Raw genomic sequence first — 6,000 nt, 5'->3', positions numbered from 1 at the left:
AAATACAGGTATAGTACAATGCCAGATTTCACTTCTTACATGATTGATAGCTATTGTAAATTCTACAATACCATACAGCAGAGGGGCTTTATATAAGTCAACCCCTTATATGCCAGTTTATTTGACCTCCTCCCTCTTTCTCAGTTACCAGTAGGCATTTTATTGTTAGCAAAACTTCCTGCAAAGAAAAAACTGCATACATTGAATATAACAATTTTTTAAAGGAAAACTTTTTAAAGTAAACATTAGAAAGTATTAACGTAGAACATTTGTAAAAGTGCAAAATGGGTAGCATATAGGTACCGCTGGCCGTGTCCCCAGGAGAGCAGTTCCTTCTGACTCAGACAGAATGTGACTGCTGCAGCCAATCATTAGCTTTTGATTGGCTGCAGCGGTCTCGTCAGAAGACGCTGGTACCCCATCAGTGAACCTATGATGCCCACTGTCGGGGTGTATGGGCACAGCAGGGATCGGAGCTGGCTCTGATCACTATGGGTGACTGACCTGGGTTGCCATGGCATCCTGCTGCTTGCAGGTTTCAGTGCCCAGCGCACTTTACCCTCATGGTGTCCTGGGTTCGAATCTGATCTAAACGGGTTATTCCTTTTTTGCAAAGATTCACATTAACCCCAACCTCTCACCCTCCAAAAATGAGCACAGCAGAGTACAGCATAATATACCGTCCTGGACTCCATTTATTACACCGCTCTATGAGGATTTATCTTGTAGCAGTGATGGTATCCCTCCTTACTCACAGGCTGGCGGTGAAGGGGTTAAGGCGGAGGGATTCACAGTAACACGCCTCAACCGAGCCTCCACCTGCGCAACCTAACCCCATAGCGCGCGGCCCGCCTCCATGCCTGATTGGCCGGCTGTCACCCGCTCCTCGCGTCGTGATTGGCTCCGCCGCCCTGTCAGTCTCGGGGTCGGTGTCAGTGCAGCAGCAGCAGCTCTTTACAGTAGAGTTTTTTTTCGTGCTGGTAGAAGATTGTTACATTGTAGCAGAGGGAGGAAGCGGCGGCTCTGGACAGTGGGGGCTGCGGGCTGAGCTGCTGCTGCTGCTCACGTCGGTGTTTTTTGGGGGTAGAAGATTTTGAGACTCCCCTCCAAGGGGAGAAAAAGGGAGGGGAGAGAAACGTCCAGGAGCCTGGGAGCAGCAGGAAGGAAGCTCCTCCGGTGAGTGCACCTTGTATTTACCTCCATGCACATGCTCCCCCTCGTCACAGGCTCCTCCGGCTGTGCAGGGGTTAAAAGTGACAGCTTATTGCTGAAATCAGAGCCTCCCCCTCCCCGTCCATGTGCCAAGTAAATATAGGTCAGGAGGAGGCTGCCGTCCTGGGGGTGAAAAGGAAGGGGGTCCCCTCGGGATGAGCTGTGGGTGCTGAAGGGTTAACGGGGGCCGTGTCTACTGCATGAGACCGCCATCATTATTATTATTGTTTTGTTTTTTAGGGAGGGGGTCGTCCTCCGCGCCGAGGCCCTGCCTGAGAGGAGGGAGGGGTGCACTTACTTCCTTTCCAGGGTCAGCGATGACATCTAAGGGGGTCATGTGACTGCGGGGATGGCTGGAGGTAGTAAGGGGTTCGCTCCATAAGGACTCCTCGCTATGTGGGCATTGGGGGGCTTTTACCATGTGTTGTGGTGCATCCCCTCTTCTGTGACGACCGGTGACATATGTCAGTGCGGTGTCATGTCATACTGCGCCCCTGGAGTTTTATTCACATTTACTATGTGCAGATGTGTGTGCTGGCATATACTGCGGAGCGTGAGGCTCATGGGCTCCTGTACTGCCTGTAATGACTGACTGCCTGCGCTGTCACTGACACCCGACGATCTATTTGTCTATATGCGTTACCTATTATCTATCTATATACCTATTATCTATCTACCTATCTATCTTTTATCTATCTATCATCTGTCATCTATCTACTATCTATTATCCATATATCTAATCTATTATCTATCTATCTATTATCCATCTATCTGTCTGTTATCTATCTATCTATCTATCTATCTATCTATCTATCTATCTGTCTGTTATCTATCTATCTATCTATCTATCTATCTATCATCTGTCTGTCTGTCTATCTATCACACTTCTGCACATTTCTTTCATAGGACCTATCGCCCCCACTCTCTGTCCATCCTTTACTAGTGAACACTTACGGGCCGGATTCATCCTTTGCGTTGTCTTGTCGTACTTGCTGTCGTTCTTCAGTCCAAAGTCTTCCATGGGTTCGTGAATTTTGCGCAAAATGAAAACACTTATTTTTGTCTTTTAGCAAATTTTAAGAACAAATACTGAATACTCATGATTCATTAATATATTATTCACAAGCTAAAATTTCAAGTGTATAAAAAAAAAAAAAATCACTCGGATGAGCGTAGGGACAGGAATACATATGAGCAAGAAATGCTTCCGCAATGGGAAACAGAGAATAAAAAACAGACGAACGAGTAGAAAAAAAAAGTAGCAACTTAAAAATAAGACTGGAGGTGCAAATGCAATAATGAATCCCCCCCCCCCCCTTTGTTTCTTCTTCATGGGGCATTATTTATAAACCTTGCCCCTTGGTCATGGCTTCCTCCAGGTAGTGGCCCTCATACTTCTGCTTTATGTGGGAGAGGTCAGGGGCCGGGCTGTCAAATACAGCTCCAGGAGTGATGGATGGAGCTCTCTTCTCATCCAGGGTGATAAATTCTGACTGTACTCCTTTCCCAAAGGTTTAACCTCTACATCTCAACTTGAACTTGCTACCTCTGTGCCGCCTGCAGGAGAAGATTCAGGCATTTCCTTTTAAAGAGTCAATAGAATGATCCGAGACCCCTCCTTTTAAAGGGCTTATTCTCATCTTCATAAATGGACATTTTTGGAAAGCGCTTGTAAATAAATACAAGCAGGTTTGCAATGTACTGCTTATTAAAATTTTCAGCTGTCCCTGAGATATTGGCACTTTTCCTTTTGTTTACAGCTGGTTGCCTTAGAAACCGACCACTGGACAGCAGACCATGCTCAGTGCTTACAAGCTGTTGCCTGCTGAGCTTGTAAGCACTGTTTTGAAGCTTTCAAGATTGCTAGAGCCTGCTGTCACTAGCTTCAGCGCATTGCTTACATGTTAGCAGCGGTGGTCGGTCTCCTAGGCAGCTAGCTGTAAGTGTAAGAAAAGTGTTTACCGTCCGTATATTTCAAAAACGGCTGCAAATTGTTATAAGCAATAAGTTGGAAAAGTACTTGTTTATAAGAAGATGAGAATAACCCCTTTAAGGGTAGAACCTCCAAATTCTCCAATCAGCTTGGATTTTTTCCTTTAAATAATGTCCTCTGTAATGTAGAGACAGTCCAAGAATTTAAGACAAAAGAATGGTGTCTGCCAACATTTTTAATTTGACCCCTTTATAGAGGGTAAAATGTGAAAAATGCCAGCCTGTCCCTTTAAATCCAGTGGCACTGCTTTATCACGTCCTTCGTTTGTAAGAGCTGACGATGCTCTAACGGTGTCTTATAAGTGCTGCTGTCTCTGGCCATGGGTGCACTTACTTTTTTTTTTCTTTGCTTATTTACAGCTTAGTGATTTTCAGTTTCTCTGTAATTCTTCCGTAGAAATCGCCTATAAATCAATCACATGTCAGCACTGGGAAACTTCCTATCCTCCAGTTCCCAGCATTCCTTCTTGTCCCAGCATCCCTTGCGTCTCCAGCATCCTAATGGAGCGGAGTCATAAACAACCAAGGACAGGCAAGAAGGCCTCCTCCCCGCCAACACTACATAGAAGGACCTTGGGAAATGAGAGAAGGGTCAATATTCCGCTCTGCGGGTCGATATACACACGGATCATATGATACCAGTTTGATGGGCTGCTTAGCTCTCCGGTTCGCTCTCGTTAACCCCCACAGGGCCAGCCTGGCTCACTTGCACATGTGCAGATCGCGTCACTTGGAGGTACTGTAATATCTTCTGCTCTTATCCTAATACACCCACATTGGGCCTGTCCCCCAAGGGGCTCGCAATCTAACTTCCCATTCTGATAAACATTCTGTGAGTGCTCCATTACCATAGCCGTACCAATTATTGACCCACCTCCATGCGCTTTGTATATATGTATGGGCAGATAAGAGAGTCAACCCGCTTCCTTGTGCTCTTCAATTGGGCCAACTGTGGTTGCAGTATCAGCTGATTGCCACAGGTTTTCACCCAAGGGCCCCCTAGGTGAAAACCTCACGTGCTATCACCCATTTTTTAGAAGACCTCACCAATGATATGTGTTTTCCAACTTTAAATCCAGTGTAAAACTTGTATAGTGACAGTCAAATGCTCCTTTGGGGAGGCTCTGTGATGTCATCGTAGAGGTCTGATGACATCACTACAAGTTAAGGGGTTTATCCCATCTGGCCCATACACATATTGATAGATGGAGGTCCAAGCTCATTTTCTCCTATCAATATGTTCTAAGTGTCCCAGATGGGACGACTCCTTTTACTTGTAGTGATGTCATCAGACCTCTGTGATGATGTCATAGAGCTTCACCTAGGAGATCCCATAAAAATAAATAAAGTGATCTGCTCAAGCGCAGCCCTATCTGTCGATTCCTAGTTGTTGAGATAGATGCGGGTCTTATCCAATTTCATCCAATCCATATGTTACAAAAGTCCCCTATGAGATAATACTCTTTAACATGTCATGATGTCATCAGACCTGTGTTGATGATGTCATACATCCTTACCCAAAAGATCTATAGGACAATGAATAGAGAGCTGCACCTGTCAGGAAAAGAGAGGTGGCTGCGCATGCGTGGCTCTCCCAGTCCAATAGATCTCCTGGCCGTGAGTCTATGACCTAATCGCACAGGTCCGGTGACTTGACTGCACGGTGCACGTTAAAGGGAGTTGTCCCTTCTTAATTGATAGTGGACTGGGAATCGCATCAGTCTCAAGAGCAGAGTGCCAGGGTTTGATATCAGGAAAGGTGGTTGGGCTTCCGTGACTCTTTCAGTTCTGTGGAAGATCCAAAATGTGCTGAGGCTGCGTTGGTCACTTGTAAATTGTCTGACCATGATGCCAATTATCGTAGCTGGAAAGAAGTTAGCGAATACATAACATTTTCCACAAGATGATGATTTTGGCTTAATTTGAACCCCCATTTTGCCCAGTATGTCACTATGCCACTCACTCCATCCTCCTAGCAAAGATTTTCTTTATGCATCCCAGTATGCTGCTGCTAACTGCAAGGGTTAACCCTGAGCTCCCAGTCGGAGTCTTACAGTCGAGCCGAACACCCATGGGTGCAGAGTAAATCGCCCCTGGGAGGACGCAACCTGGCATTGTTGATGAAAAGGATTCACTGTGCTCATAATTAATAGAGAGGGGAAAAAAAATACAAATTTGCAATTAGGTCTGCGATACCCCATCATTACTGTTAACATGGTGAATGTGACTGCTGTGGGTGAAACCGAGTGGCAATTAGGTGTTTAATTTTATTTTCTAATCAGAACACGTTGATGAAGACTTGGGAGAAAAAAAAATGATGTGTTGACTCATATAATTACATCTTATAGGTTGGGGAATCCTGGGCACAATTGTGAGATAATTATATGGGTAATATCCTGAGAATTCAATATATAGGGAGAGTCTGTAGCATAGCGATTTATAGTATAATATGAGGGGGGTATATTTTTGGGTTCTTTCCTTATTCCTCCTGAATGTATCCTGATACCTCATTGCTAATATCATGGTATCCCTTGTTTCAGACTCTATAGACATCGTCTACCGTATATACCGGGACTTTGTAGACGTAAGCTATATACCGGGACTCTATAGACATCTTCTATGTACAAAGACTCTATAGACTGGGTTTATATACCGGGGCTTTGTGGATGTCTCTTTTATACCGGGACTCTGTAGACCTCGTCTGTATACTGTGACCCTGTAAACGTCGTCTATATACTGTGACCCTGTATACGTCATCTATATACCGGGACTCTGTAGACATTTGTCGTTACCAGG

General features: G+C 45.0%; 1 protein-coding gene across 6 annotated transcripts in view; it reads left to right on the top strand.

The window, feature by feature from the left end:
• Positions 1 to 905: 905 nt before the first annotated feature.
• MEF2D (myocyte enhancer factor 2D) overlaps positions 906 to 6,000 on the top strand; it is a 181,022-nt gene continuing 175,927 nt past the window's right edge. For 3 of the 6 annotated variants that reach the window (XM_077258526.1, XM_077258498.1, XM_077258508.1), the window contains exon 1: positions 906 to 1,176. The gene's annotated coding sequence lies outside the window, so the exon portion shown is untranslated. The remainder of the gene's footprint in view (positions 1,177 to 6,000) is intronic. The other 3 variants (XM_077258534.1, XM_077258517.1, XM_077258483.1) reach the window with 1 other exon arrangement.

Source organism: Ranitomeya variabilis, chromosome 1, assembly GCF_051348905.1.
Source record: "Ranitomeya variabilis isolate aRanVar5 chromosome 1, aRanVar5.hap1, whole genome shotgun sequence".
Classification (NCBI taxonomy): domain Eukaryota; kingdom Metazoa; phylum Chordata; class Amphibia; order Anura; family Dendrobatidae; genus Ranitomeya; species Ranitomeya variabilis.
This window is presented reverse-complemented; position numbering and strand designations above follow the sequence as displayed.